Below are 18,409 nucleotides of genomic sequence, written 5' to 3' on the forward strand. Positions count from 1 at the left end.
AATAGTCACAGGTAGGATAGCGGGATATGGCATGATGAACTTCTGAGCACGAGCTCACACCCATTTGAGGTAAGGCTCCATGGGAATAGAATTCCGTTGTCCTAAAGTCTTGCTTTCTACTTTGTAGACACTGCCCCAAGCATGTATAAACCTTCGTCGATATCTTTGGGAATCATCTTCGTAGTCGAACACAATGCCATGGATAATCATGTCATGAGGACCATGTCTTCGTGCATATCCGAATTGGCGCAAAGCTAAAGAGGGGTTGTAAGTGATACCTCTCCTAATGCCAAGGAGTGGTACATTAGGGTACTCCCCAAAATGGTCAATGAGAGTGATGTCTTTTTGAAAGAAGTTGTTCCACCGGATATCTGAATGAGATAAAAACATAATCCTGCGAGACCATTGCATCCTTTGCTCGTTTCTCAACACTGATCGGGGAAGGTGTAATGTAAACCATCTAGCCAGTAGTGGTACACAACACATAAGAGTTCCTCGCTTTTTCATGGTACGAGTGTGTAAAGAATGTAAAATGTCTCCCAGCAAAGTGGTTTAAACCTGTCTTAAAATGGTATTCGGGTTCTATGATCCTTGAAGACAACATCTCAATACGGCACTCGGACGGCCGATCAAAACATTCCTCGAGGATAACCAACTTCGATCAATTTCAAAGCCAGTCACTTAATAGGCCACAAGTCAAGTTCAACTAAAGGTTCTAAGACAAATTAGTGTTTAATGACATTTCGGAAGCCTAACATACTCCTTGATCGTTTTCAAGGGATATCAGTACAGACCAAAGTGTCGCACTAATGGTGACTACCAGATCAACCGTATCGGTACATGCCGTACAGTTTCCTTGGTCTATTGTCACATACTTAAGGTATCTCGAGATTCGGGCTAGAATCTTTCACACAAGCAAATACCCAAACAAACCTTTGAAAAATAGAGCAAACAAGATAAGCAATTGAAAACATCGAAGTGATCTAAACTCTAAGGTAACCCCTTTCGAAAACATTTTGTTTTTTTGAATTACCCAGCAGAGTCGCCAGTTCTTTCGGCCTCGGTTTTTTGTGGGATACAAACTGACTCTTCTTTTATTTTTGAGTTTGTGAAAATCAGAGAGTCTCCACCGACTTTTATTTTATCCAATTAAGGAAAGGTTTATAAAAGAAACAGAAAAAGACCTTTAAAAGATTTTGGGTTCGGGGGTAGGTTATACAAAGGGGAGGTATTAGCACCCCTTTGTATCCATGGTTATCCATGGGCTCTTAATTGCTTAGCTCACTTGTTTGAATCATTTGTCTTGCTTTGAAATGCTTGTATGTGGTTTTAAATACTTTTGTAAAGAATTAGCTTTGTAATGATCCTTGTGCGGATGTATACAAAGTGTTTTATCTTTCGAACGATGTTTTGATGGTTTGAAAAAAAAAGTTTTTAACTTCGTAATGATCCTTGTTTGGATGTATACAAAGTGTTTGTCTTTTTGAAAGTTTTGTTTTGGAAAAACAGTGATATGTGAAACATTTGTTGTTTTGTTTGATTTGAGCAAGCAATTAAGAGATCTACCCTAAGTTCGTAAGGTCCTTTCTTATTTCTTTTAGAAAATTTTCTTTGACTGGATACAGAAAGAAATTATTTGAATCGTCTTTGAAACAGTAGAATTGATTTTGGAAAGAGAAACAGAGGGATTACCCTAAGAGGTGCAAGTGTGATTGTGTTTTATTTTCAGATATTTTTTCTTTGAGATTAATGATCTAGCGCTTCAATTGTTATTCTTGACACACACGCAGTTTTATATGTACAGAAATTAAAATGCGGAATGTAAAGTGCGGAAAGTAAATCTACGCTATTACATCGATTGTGCGAGAAATGTAAACTACGCTATTTACATAAATTTGACAACCTATACACTTATCTATGAATTTAAATTGCAATAAGATAAAGGGAAAATATTTTTGGATTTTTGGATGATTGATTTTAATTAAAATTAATGCATAATTAATTTAATTAAAATGTCAATAATTTAGAAATAAAATTTAAACCTAAAAATTAAGTCTAAAAATGTTTTCAAGTTGCTTGCTAATTAATTTTAAAATAAAATTAATTTTTTTGTGATTTTTGAAATGATTTTGAAATTATTAAGTTAATTAACATATAATTACACAAATAATTATACACATAAATTAAACTTAAAGAGAAAAATATTCTAAATATGTACAAAATTAGTTTATAATATATAAACTTAATTTAAATAAAAAGAAAATATTTTTTTGATTTTTTGATAGGTTAAAAATAATTTAAAGGGAAATATATGAATATATATTGATTAATTAAACAAAATATTTTAATTATTAAGAAAAATAAAATATTTTTGTGTCAAAAATTAATACAGTATTTTATCAACCTAAAAATATTTTTTGTATATTTTTTTGATTTTTAAAACTATTTTTAAATAATTTTGCAAAGAAAATTAAATAAAATAGAAAAATATAAAATATATAAAATATGGATCATGTGTGGCTGGCTGGTAAGTCCATAACATGGACTAGCGTGTCATGTGCGTTGGATGAAGTGATTGGACTGATCTGATGGTGACCAAGCGAGGATGCGTGACACGTACAGAACCTGCAAAACACTGAATCAAAAATTTAAAAGAAAATGAAAACGCGCGCGCTCTGGCCAATAGGAGGGGGCCACGTCTCATCTTCTTCCTCAGGAAACACTTTTTACACCACTCATTTGCAGAGAGCTGTAAAAAGCTCTAACCTATAACACATGTGCAACACGAATAGGGGTTAGACTCAATATAAATTTGGCGCGAGGTCATGGTTCGATTCGTCTAGTTCATACGAGTTTAATGGTACCACTTAGAACCTGTAATTTTGCCTAAATCATGAATCCCTCTTTTGAACTCAAAAACCCTAAAATGGTAAGTGCTCATACAAGCGACCAAACTTCAATTAAAGCTCCAGAAACGTTCACAAGGTAACACCAATCATGAATAAGCCATTAGAATTTATTTATTATGAGTGTATAATTGAAATCGAAGAAGTTTTTAAAAGTGCAAACCGTGGGTTATATGTACGTGTTCTTGAGGTTTCAAGGCTTGAAATTGATTTGGTTATGTTCAGTGGAGGTCAGGGAACGTGTTTGAGTGTTTAGTTTGGATTGAAATTAGCTTAAACTTAAAATTCGAATTTCAAATTTCTTTCAAAATTTCAAGTTTGATACAAGAGTGATACAAGCATGTGTTTGTTCTCAATTTTTGTCCCCTTTCTTACTGATGTATGCTAAGCTATTTATGAGCAATAGATGTGCTGCAAACTTAAGCTAACCATTATTGATTGCTTTGAACTTTTGAATTTTTTAATATATAAAGCTTTGAATTCTTTGGCCTTGGCTTCATTTTTCTTCACCCTCTTGCTCTAGGCCTGCTGTACTTCTTTATGTTACAGATGTTAAGCCATCTTGGTGACTCAAGCTAAAGACAAAAACTTTGGATAATTGTCTTGAACCATTTCTTTTTTAATTTAATTTTAAATGTAATAAAATTAAATTAAAAAGAAACAAAAAATGTCATGGGCCTAATGTTGGTCATGGGAGCCCTTTAACATCATTAGAAACATGTTTGGATCATGCATGTTTGGCCTCTTTTGGAAAAAAAACTTTTTTGATCAATGTTGGTTTCATGCATTTTCCCAAAAAATAGCCAACTTCAACAAGGCATATCTCCCTCAATTTTGATCATATGAAGGAGTTCTTGTACTTTTTAGAAACCTCAATATGTCCTCTACAAGCTACTTTGGAAACTTTTTTGCATTTGGAGAAGTTATCTTGATGTTATGGCCTTTGACAAAAAACCACTTTTTGTTGACTTTAAAAATGACCTGTAATGTCCTGGCTCATATTTTCCAAATGGTAAATCCAATGACCATGGAATCAATTTCATTTGAAAGATGATTGAATTTCCTTCAAAACAAGCTTTGGTTGGAATTTTTTGGATGAACAAGGAGAGAGTTATGGCCAGTCAAAGTTCAGTTGACTTTTTAGGAGAAAACCCTAATTTTGAAACTTAGGGTTTTGTTGATTTCTGGACTTTTCTTGATGAGTTATGATCAACCATTGATCAAATGATGAATCTTTTGACAAAATATGGATGTTGACAAAAAATTTCATTTTTGACTGTCTGTTGACTTTTCGGTCAAACTGGTCGTTTGTTGACTGTTTGAGCTGCTGACTGTGCGTCCGAGCGAATTGAAGTTTGAAAATTTTTTTGGTGGTACTTTGAGACATATGGAGGTCCATGAAATCCATTTGAGGTCTCAAAAAACTTGTTCTCCTGAAAAAAAAAAAACAAAAACCCTAGTTAGGGACTGTTAGTGTAGGAGACAGTTAAGCGTACCTGATTTTTGTGCAGTGTTGAGTCTCTGCTGATCATGTGATTATCAGAAGAATTCTAGAACAAAAATCTTGGAATTTTGAAATATGAAAGATTGATTTGAATGATAGTACAAACACGGAGAATCTTGCTGTCAGCGGGTTTGACTGTTAACTGGCTGTCCGGGAATTAACATAACAGCTAAAGTGAAAACTTAACAGTTAAAGTTAATTTTTTCTTTTTCTTTTTGTTTTTGTTTTTGTTTTTGTTGTGTTAATGGTGAAAATTATTTATCTGAGTTGTTAGAAAAACACAAACATAATAAATAAATAAAATATACCGTACGCGAACGAAATTGCCGATAACAATCTTGAAAAATATTTAATGCACAGAAAAATAAATATTTAACTAGCAATAAACACACATAATACTATCTTGATAATTAAACGACGGTACGACAGACAATACAATATTTAATACTGACAGTACAAATATTACATAATAATATAGCGAACAGTACGACAAATAAAATGAACGGTACATTATTTGAAAGCGAAAGACACGACAAAGTTTAAGTATGATGATTAAAAACCCATGCTATAAATAACAACATATAGATGCACGGGAGTGTAAGCATCCCAGGTCCGCATTTTTCAGGACTATGCAGACAGAAAAAAGACATGATCACCACTACAACAGTGATGACCATAAGAAAAAACGTATCCATCCACTTTGCCATTTTTGCCGGGGAAGAAGAGAAAATAATTATGAGATAGAAACTTGGGAAATGAGTGAAATTTGATGTGAGAATTTATGGAAAAAATGAGGGGTATTTATAGAGTGAAAAGAAGGATAGAGACGTTGGGGAATGAAGTGATACCGTACAAAAAAGGAAAATTTGAATGGTAGTAGGATTTGAAAGAAAGTGTATGGAATAAAGTTAGGATTTGATTTGAAAGAAAGAGATTTGAAAAGAAAGGAAAAGATTTGAAAACAATAGTATAGTACAAAAATTAGTGGGAAACAAAAACTAATAATAATTTAATTGTTACCAGTACAGTCTGAATCCCCGAACTTTGCGCCTGCAAAATTTAATTCTGTACCAATTGCGTCAGTATTATTTATCTGAAAATAAATCTCAAATAAACAGCGTGTGTGAAGTGATAAACAGTATTTGGCGTTTTGTGTAAGAATAAATTCAACAGCGAACCAAAATACCGTATAAAAATATTCTAAAAATTGAGTATTCATAAAATCAGGATATTTATGAAATAAAATCCCAGATTATATGAAACTCCCAATTTTTAGACAGAAGTCTGTTGCCTTCTCTCTGAAAAAAATGCGGGCAAATTTTGGGGTATAACAATGCTCAACAACAGAAAGTCGTTATGTGGTCATGATGACAAAAGCTAGTTATGACATGTCTAGCTTTAGATGCAAAAACTTGGCTCCTACAACAGAAAATATTGATCCTTCACGGGGAAAGAAGAAGAAGAGTATAGAAGCTTATGAACCTCAAAAGAAGAGAAGAAGAAGAAGAAGAAGCAGGACAAAGCTCAAGCTTCTAAGAACATGTCATTAGCTTCTTATCCAGAACCTACTAGTAAGTCTGCTACTCCTTCTGTTTCTAATTCAGTTGCTAATATTATTAATGAACTTTCATCCTCCACCACTTCACTCCCAGTAACATCATCTTTTACTTCATTTTCAATTCCACCATTCCCATCAGTGTATATGAACGAACAAAAACAATTCCAATAACAACAACCATTTTCACTAGTGTCTCTGATCCTATTACTACAATAATATCAATTGTTCCCAAAAAAATAAATAATCCAGTTTCTAATCCTTTTCCTTCAATCACCACTCAAATTCCATCAGCACCTTTTCATACGTTCACCTCACCAATAATCACTCCCATATCTAAAACAATTCCACCAACTCAACCCCCACCTGAAACAGAAACATTTCATTTTGCCATCTCGCAATCTCTTTTTGAATTTTCTTTCACTAACCCATAAGTAATAAATATTGAATCACCTTCTCCACAATATCACTATTCTGACCCACATTCACCAAATTCTTTAAGAACTTTATCTGACTCCTTCGAGATCCTCACTACTTAACCTCTTGAAACAATCATCTCTGAACCATTTAATTCAGCTACTTCTGCACCTTTTGATATTTCCACCTCTGAATCCTACACCATTTCCGACCTTTTTGATCTGACCGAGCAATCTGCTGAAATCCAAATTCCTGAAAGAGATCTACCCTTAGTCATTTATCAAGAATCTGTTCCCAAAATTCTCAAAACCTTGGATGAATTCATTGATATGTTTAAGGACAAGGATAAGAATCAGGTTGCAAAGGTTAGAGCAGAGGCTAGTACGAGTTCTTATCCTTAAGCTCTGGATGACTCCTGGAAGAACCTTAAGAAGTGGATGTACTCTGAATTTGAGAGGCTGGTGAGCTTTTCAGATGCATCAAGGGTTGCTAATGTTCATATGGTAACCGAACCAGAAGAAGCTCGAAAGGAAAGAATCAGACTCTTCAATCTTATTGCTGCTATGCAAAGAGAAGCTGAGGCTAAGGCACTTCAAGAAGCTGAAGAAGAGAAGCTCAAAGCTGCTGAAGAAGCTAAAGCGGCTAAAGAAAATGCAAATCAAGCTACTTTGGTTGTCTTATATGCTGATCTTGATATCTTGCGTCTGGAGCAAGGAGTAAGCGTCATCAAAGAAGAACAACATGTCTTTAAGGAAAGCATTGATCAACAGAAGGTTGTCAAAAAATATGTTCAGACTATGCTTCAACAAATTCTGGCCAAGCTGTCAATGCCATCATCTTCTGGACCTTAGACACTTAGTTTTTTTTCCTTTTGCTTATGAACCTTAGGATTTTATGTTTCCTTAGTTGTTTTTCTTTCCATTTGTTGTTTGATTTTACTTTATTAATCAAAGTTTTCTTTTTATCATGTTTTTTCTTTCTCTTTTTATGTTTTTATGTTTTTCACACATAATTACCTTTTTGACTATGATAAAAAGGGGGAGTAATAACTGAAGTTAATATTTTGATTCTAATAGTCATATTCTTTAAAATGAACTGCTTACATTCTACCCATATAAACTTTTGTTTTTGTTAGAATTATTTTGCTTTTTCAGGTAACGAGAACTGTGATTGAAATCAAGATCTGAAAGTGATAAACAAGTGTGTGTATCAAATTTTTGGAATCAAACTCTGAGAAGATTTTATCCATAATCAAGCTCTGAGAACTCAAGATCTTATTTGGCAGTTAGACTCTGAGAAAAGTTAATTCATAATCAGGCTATGAAGATTTAAAGATCTTGACTATCAATTCAGGCTCTGGATATTTCAAGATCTCATCAGGCTATGCGATTTCAAGATCTCGATTGGCAAATTGATATCAAGAATCAAGACTCTCAAGATCTCAACATCGAATCTATTACAACCAGAGGGAGTTACCCAGATGGTTCATAATCAGGATATCTGATCTTCACCAAGTCTTTGATTCAGGGGAGTTTTTCATATAAAGGATAAGTATTCCTTACCTTTCTTTTTCGAAACTTTTTCTGATTATGTGCAAAATTGTGTCATCAAAATACATAGTTTTGTCATCATCAAAAGGGGGAGACTCTTAGAACAAGATTTGGATCTACAATAATACCTTTGAGTTTTGATGATAACAATGAGTATGTTTGTATGAATAATTTTGGTACTCTAACGTTTGTTATTTTTGAGAATTTAACAAACAGGTTCTGATATGATGAAAGGTACTCTCAAACCATCAAAAGAAACCAAGTTACGCTTATGCACTACACAAGTTCTACTGAACAGTAGTAAATCACTTCAGAAGGCTCTGAAGTTGTCACTCTATTATGCTATTAAAGAAACCAAGTTCTGAAGATCTGAAGACAAAGGTTCTGAGGAACAATCTAGATGCTGAAGATTTATGTTTCTGAAGATAAAGGGTAATGAAAACCAAGTGCTGAAGATTCTGAAGACGTAGTTCTGAAGACTCTGAAGACTTGAAGCTCTGAAGACCTCTGGCTTATTTTCTCTCTTCTAAACTCATGCTCATCAGAAGCCTCTGAAGTCCAAGAAGAATAAATGATAACGTTAACATGGTACATGGTACACAGTACAAGCGAATGTTTCGCTCCAGTATGCAGGATGATCTCATTGGCATAGTCAAAGCGAAATAATTGTTGGACTACTATCCGACTAAACAACCTTCACAGAATTTTTCAGGAATCTCAAGACTTGGAATACCAGTAACTATATCTTGGGTAATCAGTTGATTGAGTGAACGAAAATTCAAATGTCCAAACCTCAAATGCCACAACCAACTATCCTTATAGTCGACAACAGTTTTTAGACATTATACTTCATTCGAACTGATCATGGTCCTAAACGTCCTATTTTTTGACAAACAAGATTTCAATACCAAATTGTTCTGGGTGTAGAATAATTTTAAAACTCCATCTTTCATGACAACTGAGAAACCTTTCTTGACTAGTTGTCCAACACTTAGCAGGTTGCACTTCATTCGAGGTACATAGAGCACATCTTTGATCGTAGTTTTTCCTCCATTACTCATTTGAAAAACTATGTTGCCAATACCTTCTGCATGCAACAAACTATTATCAGCAAGTTTTACCTTTCTCTTCTTCGACTCTTCAAAATCTGCTAACCACACCTTTTGACAAGTCATGTGATTCGAGCAGCCTGATTCGAGGAACCAGATATTGGATTTGACATGGTTATCTTCAAGTGCAACCATAACCTCCATAGCTTTAGAATCATCTAAATCTTGGCGTGCAAGGTTCGCTCATTCGTTTTTGCCTTTTGTCGACCCGTTGTCTTTCCTGCACCAACAATGTTTAGACAAGTGACGCCACTTTTCATAGTGATAGAAATGCACACCCTTTTATATTCTTTGCCCTTTCAATAGTTTCCTCCTCCTCTTTTCGTGGATTCATAAGTTCTATATTCAACCTGCTGCTTGTGAGGGTTCGACCAAGGCTTCTTGCCCTGAGTCTTGTCGACTTTGCCTTTGAATTTGTTGGAACCACTATTCTTTTTCCATGAATGAGCCTGTAAAGCTTGTATTGAATCCTGAACTCCTTTCCTTTCAACAATCTTAATCTCATGTGCTTCCATCGAACCAACAAAGTCTTCCAATTTTAGGGTTTCGAGTTGATTAGATTCTTGAATAGCTACGATAACGTGATCAAAGTGAGAGGCCAACGTACACATTACCATCTCAACTATCATCTTATTAGTTAGGGTTTCACCACAACCCTTCTTGAGATGGACGAGTTTCTGCACTTTCGACACATACTCTGCAATCTTTTCGTCTTCTCCCATCGACAATAATTAATATTGTCAATGCAAGGTCTGTAATTTGACAACCTTGACTTTCTCACCTCCTTCATAATATTTGACAAGAATATTCCATGCCTTATTGTTGATTAAGTATGAGAGATTCTGTCAAAATTTGCAGAATCAACCGCCGATTGAATGCAATACGCAGCCTTGTAATCCTTCTTCTTGACTTTGTTGTCGGCTGTTTTCTGTGCTTCGCTAGCATTTGCAGCTAGCGCAGGAATGTTGTTGCTAACCACTTCTAGGGTTTCATGGAAGCCAAACAAGGATTGCATCAATTTTCTCCATCGGATACAATTCTTGTCGTCAAGCATTGGAAGAGAATTCGAAATATCATTAGTACCATTCATCTTTACAGCGATTGATTCACGTTCCCTGGAAACGCGATCTCTGACGTGAAGTTCTTGAAAACTCGATCAAGAACAATAATCGAAAGCTCTGGATAACAATTTGTTAGTGCGTGAGGCACTTTTAGTAAGGAGAGAATAGAGAGAATAAAGGAAATAAGGACTATTATTGAATTGAATTGTACAAATAATGATAGAGACTATGACTATTTATATATAACCCTGATTGGGCTTGGGCATACACAACTTGGATTATATTTGATATTATCAGATTATATTATATTTGATATTATATAATTAATATATCAATTTCAATAATATTTCAACAAAGTAAACAATTGCATATAATTTTATAAAAACATTTCCTATTAATTGTAATTTTTACAAATGTTTGTTTCTATTTAATCTCCAGTTTAATGAGTTTAAAAACTAAATTGTGATATAATAGCACTTGAGATTATATGTGATATTATTAGATTAGATTATATTTAATATTATCTATCATATAAGACAATTCATAGTTGTTGAAAAACCAATTTTGCCCCTCTGCTCCAATGGTCTATCCACGTGTATGGCCTCACCAACCAACATAACTTTCTACTTCCTTTCTTTCTTACTATGCAACTTGCCTCTTCATTTTTGAATTTTGAATGTCCGTGTGGTTAGAAAAACTCAAATATATTGTATAACCTCCTTTTCCATCAACTATTAAATAGTAGACTGCACAAGCTAACCTACTTTGATTGCTATGTTGTATTTACTACTTTCCATAGTAAATAATATCTTTATGTTGCTTCTTATTTTGCTTCTCTCTTCAACATCCTTTTGCTTTTCTCTTTCCACCATCTTCTCTCTTCTCTAGATATATTATCTCTATTTCTTTTGTTCATCAATTTTTCTCTAATTTTTTTACTCACTACCCATTATTTCTTCTACAATCTAAATAAATATAAACTCATTTTTTACTCTATTGTTTTTCTCCTTCGTCTTAATATTTATTTGGGTTTTTCAGGTTATAGATCCACCAAAGACGGAAACAGGTAGTAAAACAACATCAATAATAAGAAACAGGTTAATAATATTAGATCATATATGTTATTTTATTTTCTTTTATATTTATACCAAGTTAAACATTTTAGATCAAATCTATTATTCTCAGATCTTTTTTTCTCATTCATCTTTTTAACATTTTTTTACTTCTTTTATTTTCCAGGTTGTAGATCTACCATAGACGGAAACGAGAAGTAAAACAACATTGAAAACAAGAAACAAGTTAATATTTTTTAAATTAGATCTATTATTTTCTTGTTTTTTTTTAATGTTTAGAGTTTGGATCTACAAATATATTATCAAATCATATCTATAATTATAATTTTTAATCTGGTTTGGGATTTTTTTCGGAAATGTTCTGGATTGGAATCTTTAAATGTAAGAGGTTTGGTTTTCTTTATGATTTAGATGATTTGTATTTCTTTATTTATTTTGATTTTTAATGCATTTTTTATGTGTTCTTTTTATTTCAATTTTGTATACATATATATTTTTCGTGTATTCTGTTTTGTAATTTATGCACTTACTCAATAACAAATAATGCGTCTTTCTCATCTTCTGTTATTATAGTTTACAATATATCAATATGTTTGCCTTTGAGGGGACTAATACATGTCATAGTTCCTAAATGTTAGAGGTTTAAGATGGAGAAATATTTAGGTTTACATTTTATAAAATTTCATCTTAGGGAATGATAGAAATAAGTATGTTTTAAAAATTGGAAGATCCATGTCATACAAGTTAAAAACAGTTCATATGTGTATGACCAAATTCTTAACATATAAACTACTTTAATTATAATTTATTTTATAATCATACATGTCATAAATGTTTATTTATGATGATAATTAGAATGCAATCATTTTTTAATAAATTTTATTTTCTTATAATTTGGAAATTGTATAAAATGGAAAAATGAAACTATTAATTCAAATATTTAAATATAAAAATTAATCAACTATTTTTTGTTACTTAATATTTTAAATTTAAAAGTAAATATTTGAAATTTGTTAATTCTCTATTTTTCTGATTGACATTATGTTTGGTAGAACTAACTTATGGGAACATGTTGAATAAGATGTTCCATGCAACTAATGAAGACAGGTCGAGAAAGATGTTCTATGCATAGTTCATTCGACATCGCGTCTGTTTTGTTACAGCTGGATCAGTTGGAGTTAGTTGATGTACAAGTGCAGAATATTTTGAAATATTATGCAATCTTATATGGAGCTTGAATTAAGGGATAAAAGATTGTCTCTGATTTCAAGTTATTTGATTAGTTACTAAATATGAAGAATATTTATGAATCTATTATTTGGAGTCCTTTCTTCATGGAGAATATTGATGAAGATTTTCTAGAGTTCCCTGCAGTGATTTGAACCCCAAATCCAGTCCAGAAGATTGTTATAAATAGCAAGCATCAGACTTAATATTTTGTGTGAACTTACAGTGTAGTGTGTTAGGTTTTGTGCAATCTTGTCTATTGTGAGCCACTCTTGTAACACCCCATAAAGTTTTTTATTTAATTTAATTAATTTTTGGATTAAATATTAGAATTATTTGAGTTAATTGAGAAAAATGGAATAATGAGGCTAATGGGCTAGTGTCGCTTTTAGTAGAAGGGGGGGTGTCAGTTGTGAAACCCATTGCTAATGATAAACTTATTTTTATAAAATAGAAAAAAAGAAGGAATTGTGGGAAGAGAACCAAAAAGGAGAAGAGAAGTCTGAACGTGAAAGAGCAGATGAAGCGAGGAAGTGCGACGCGAGGAAGAACAAAGAATCAACCTTCAGGTAAGGGGGGACTCTTCCGTTTAACTTCTATTATGGGATTATAGATAGTAGGATAGATTGAGCATGTTATTTGTGTCAATTGGGTTATGTTTAGGTTTTAGGATGTTAGGTTTTGGAAGAATTGTTGAATGGTTTGCATTGATTATGTATGGTAGTATTTGGGTGTTTGAAATGAGTTATAAATATGTCATATTGTGTTTGTTGATGCTGTTTGATGTTGCAATACATTATGGTACGTCCTGGTATGGTTTGGATTTGGTATAGGTGCTGTAAAAATGGTGATTTTGGGTTGCAAACTCAAAGTAATCGGTTACCAAAGGGTGGGTAATCGATTACTCATAGTAAAAACAGGAGGGATGACATTTTGTGAGTCAGTAATCGGTTACCGAAAGGGCAGTAACCGATTACCCATACAAAAAACAGCGTGGGGGTTATTTTGAAAGTCAGTAACCGGTTACCCTGGTTTCAGTAACCGGTTACCACTGAAGCTTTTTGAAAAATTATTTTATTTTCTAAAACCCATATCTTTCAAACCGTAAGTCGGATTTTCGTGCCGTTTTGAGCACGGTGAAGCTAATTAAATGATTTATACAATAAAATGGTGTTTTGAGTCGTGATTCGATTTTATTTTAAAACACTCGATTTTATTTGGTTGTGATGGTTTATGCGTACAGGTACATTGGTGAATGCCTTATCTGTTACAATGTCGTGGTTGTGATTGATGATTACTATACATATATTGCTGATGTTAAATATATGTTGTGATGGTTGAGAAATAGCATAACTATGTGTGGCTATTGTTTATTGAATTGGTTGATGATTATGATATTCAGTTGATTGGTGTTGATGATTAGCATGCTGTATGTGATGCATGCATTTCATAATCATGTTGTGGGTTGTATCCCTTATGGTGGTGGGACAGCGGTAGCTAATTCCCATTATGCGGAATTAGTGAGAGAAGTAGCCGAATCTTTATGGTGGTGGATCGGTGAGATGGGTTATCCCATGTTTGGTACCACATGCATATAGTTGCATTGCATTAGGCTACTTGTATTATTATAACATGAATGGAGGATTGTCCAATGTTATAATATGTGATGATTGTGTAATTGTTGTGATTAATTATGTTGTGGTGGATCTGATCATAACTGTAATTGGGTGAATAATATGTGATTGATATTTTATTATTTATATCTTATAACATTGGTTAAATGCGAATGAGACTCACCCTTACTGTTGTTATTTTTCAGATTGAGGAGTAGCTTTTGTACTTGGTGAGGATTAGCTCGTCAAGTAGTTCATTAGAGTCAGTTGGGTCCGTGTCATGCTCTGGTCGTGTAACACTAGGAACGTTATTTAGGGATAACTGATAAACTCTTGTTTTGTTTATGGTTTTATGGTTGGATTACGAGTCTCCGACTCCGAATGTTTAATTATTCAGATGTTAAGAATATTCCGCTGTGTTAACATGTTATTTGGATAATTTTGGTTTATCGTTCCTTTAATGGCATGACATGAATATTTATTTATTTTATTGGAGTTGTAATACCCTTTTTCATGTTTTACTCTGATTAATGTTAATTTTCCGCGGGGTTTAGAAGGGTGTTACAATAGTGGTATCAGAGCATAGTCGGTCGTTGGGTCAGAGTCTTAGTGTCGGTTAATCCCTCGTATGCGATTAGTGTAAGGTTGACACTATCGACACTTCTTGTTCTAATGAATATTGTTTTATATTTAGCAGAACAATGGCCGGAAGAGGAGGAAGAAACGACGACGCGATTGCTGAGGCTCTGGGCATGATTGCTGGTGTGTTGGGAGGGAATGCCAATGGAGCTGGTATTGGTGCTGACAGGCAGCTGAACAATTTTCAGAGGAACAATCCTCCGTTGTTCAAAGGCACACATGATCCTGAAGGCGCTCAGAGGTGGCTGAAGGAAATTGAAAGGATTTTCCGAGTGATTGATTGTGCTGAAAATCTGAAGGTGAGGTATGGTACTCACATGCTGTCTGAAGAAGCTAATGATTGGTGGATGGCTAGTAGGGATGAACTTGAAGCTGCCAGTGTAGCAATTACTTGGGCTGTATTCAAGCGAGAATTCCTGAGGAGGTACTTTCCTGAGGATGTTCGGGGCAGGAAGGAGGTTGAGTTTTTGGAGCTGACATAGGGTAACATGACGGTACCAGAATATACTTCAAAGTTTGTTGAGCTGGCTAAGTACTACGTCCACTATAACAATGATGAAGCGAGCGAATTTTCAAAGTGTGTTAAGTTCGAGAATGGTCTCCGTGATGAGATTTAGCAGGGTATCAGGTATCAAAGGATTTGTCGGTTTACTGATTTGGTAGATTGTAGTAGAATCTATGAAGAGGATAATCTCAAGCTGAAGTCATCTCACTCTCGCGAGTTAGTTGACAAAAAGGGGAAGAAGCCTATGGACCGTGGTAAGCCATATGGTAGAGGTAATCAAAAAACTGGAGGTTGGAGGAAACCTAGTGGGGGAGACTCTAGTGCCCCTGTTAAGTGCTTTAAGTGTGGAGAACCTGGACATCGCATTCACGAGTGCAAAGGTGAAGAGAAGAAGTGTTACAGGTGTGGTAAGGAAGGCCACATTGCCGTTGAGTGCAAAGGAAAGACTGTGACTTGTTATAACTACGGTGAAGAAGGTCATATTAGTCCACAGTGTCCTAAGCCAAAGAAGAATCAAGCTGGGGGTAAAGTTTTCGCTTTATCAGGTTCAGAGACTACTCCAGAGGATCGATTGATTAAAGGTACGTGTTTTATCCATGGCACTCCTTTAATTGCAATAATAGATACTGGAGCAACTCACTCGTTTATTTCGTTGGATTGTGCTAAACGCCTGAACTTGGAAATATCTGATATTAATGGAAGTATGATCATTGACACGTCGGGTTCAGTGACTACTTCGTTTGCTTGTTTGAACTGTCCAATTGATATTTTTGGTAGAGAATTCAAAATGGACTTAGTGTGCCTTCCATTGGAACAACTTGATGTTATCCTGGGCATGAATTGGTTGCAATTTAATCGGGTTCATATCAACTGTTTCACGAAGACGGTTATTTTTCCTGAAGATGTCAGTGTTGAGGATTTAGCAATGACGGCTAGACAAGTGGATGAAGCAATGAAGGACGGGGCTGCCGTGTTTATGTTGACTGCATCGATGGAAGTGAAAAAGAAAGCGGTGAGTAGTGACTTACCGGTAGTATGTGAATTGCCAGAAGTTTTCCCAGAAGATGTAAGAGAGTTACCGCCAGAGAGGGAGGTGGAATTTGCTATTGAGTTAGTTCCTGGAACCAGTCCTGTGTCGATGGTGCCGTATCGTATGTCGGCATCTGAGTTAGCTGAGTTGAAAAGTCAATTAGAAGAATTGCTGGAAAAAGAATTCATTCGTCCTAGTGTGTCACCGTGGGGTGGGCCGGTGTTGTTAGTAAAGAAGAAAGAAGGCTCTATGAGATTGTGTGTGGATTATAGGCAACTGAATAAAGTTACTATCAAGAATCGGTATCCATTACCGAGGATTGATGATTTAATGGATCAACTGGTTGGTGCGAGCGTGTTCAGCAAAATTGACTTGAGATCGGGATATCATCAGATTCGGGTGAAGACGGACGATATTCAGAAGACGGCATTTAGAACGAGGTATGGTCATTACGAATATACAGTGATGCCATTTGGAGTAACTAATGCGCCGGGGGTTTTCATGGAGTATATGAATAGGATCTTCCATCCTTACCTGGATCAGTTCGTGGTGGTATTTATCGTTGATATTCTAATATATTCTAAGAGTGAAGAAGAGCATGCAGAGCATCTAAGAGTGGTATTGGAACTATTGAAGGAAAAGAAACTTTATGCGAAACTGTCAAAGTGTGAGTTTTGGCTAAGTGAAGTAAGTTTTCTTGGGCATGTAATTTCTAAAGATGGTATTGCCGTTGACCCAACAAAAGTAGAAGCAGTGTCTCAATGGGAAGCTCCGAAGTCAGTTTCCGAAATCCGTAGTTTCCTTGGTCTTGCGGGTTATTATAGAAAGTTCATTGAAGGTTTTTCAAAGCTAGCGTTGCCGTTAACAAAGTTGACTAGGAAGGGTCAAGCATTCATCTGGGATTCGAAATGTGAAGAAGGATTCCAAGAGTTGAAGAAAAGGTTGACTAGTGCGCCGATCTTGATTTTGCCGAACCCGGCGGAATATTTTGTTGTTTATTGTGATGCTTCATTGATGGGATTAGGAGGTGTACTGATGCAGAATCAACAGGTAGTCGCTTATGCGTCGAGACAACTCAAAGTGCATGAGAGAAATTACCCGACTCATGACTTAGAGTTGGCAGCAGTGGTATTTGTGTTGAAATTGTGGAGGCATTATCTGTATGGTTCGAGGTTTGAAGTATTTAGTGATCACAAGAGCCTGAAGTATCTCTTTGATCAAAAAGAGTTGAATATGAGGCAAAGAAGATGGTTAGAGTTCCTCAAGGATTATGATTTTGGGCTGCATTACCATCCGGGTAAAGCAAACGTGGTTGCCGATGCTTTGAGTAGGAAGTCCTTGCATATGTCTATGCTGATGGTGAGAGAATTGGATTTAATTGAACAATTCAGAGATTTGAGTTTGGTATGCGAAGACACTCCTATCAGTGTTAAGTTGGGTATGCTGAAGCTGACTAGTGGTATTCTGGAAGAGATTCGAGAGGGTCAGAAGACTGATGTCGAGTTGGTTGATAAGTTGACTCTGATTAACCAAGGCAAGGGAGGTGAATTCAGAATCAACGAGAATGGTATTATGAGGTTTGGCAATCGTGTTTGTGTTCCTAATGTTTCCGAATTGAGGAAGAGTATTCTCGAAGAAGGACATCGTAGTGGATTGAGTATTCATCCTGGTGCTACCAAGATGTACAATGACTTAAAGAAGCTGTTTTGGTGGCCTGGAATGAAAAAGGAAATAGCTGAATTTATCTATGCTTGATTGACTTGCCAGAAGACGAAGATTGAGCATCAGAAACCGTATGGAGCTATGCAACCGTTATTTATTCCGGAATGAAAGTGGGATAGTATATCTATGGATTTTGTTTCTGGTTTGCCAAAGACGATGAAGAACTATGAAGCCATTTGGGTTATTGTAGACAGGTTGACGAAGTCTGCTCACTTTATACCAATGAGAATGGATTATCCGATGGAGAAGCTGGCTCAATTGTATATTGGGAAGATAGTGAGTTTACATGGTATTCCTTCGAGTATCGTGTCAGATAGAGATCCAAGGTTTACATCCAAATTCTGGGAAGGTTTGCAGAAGGCTTTGGGTACTAAGCTGAGATTGAGTTCTGCTTATCATCCGCAGACGGGTGGACAGACGGAAAGAACTATTCAATCACTAGAAGATTTGTTGCGTGCTTGCTTGTTGGAAAAAGGCGGTGCTTGGGATAGTTATCTA

The sequence above is a fragment of the Vicia villosa genome, unplaced genomic scaffold (genome assembly GCF_029867415.1).
Source record: "Vicia villosa cultivar HV-30 ecotype Madison, WI unplaced genomic scaffold, Vvil1.0 ctg.001302F_1_1, whole genome shotgun sequence".
NCBI lineage: Eukaryota > Viridiplantae > Streptophyta > Magnoliopsida > Fabales > Fabaceae > Vicia > Vicia villosa.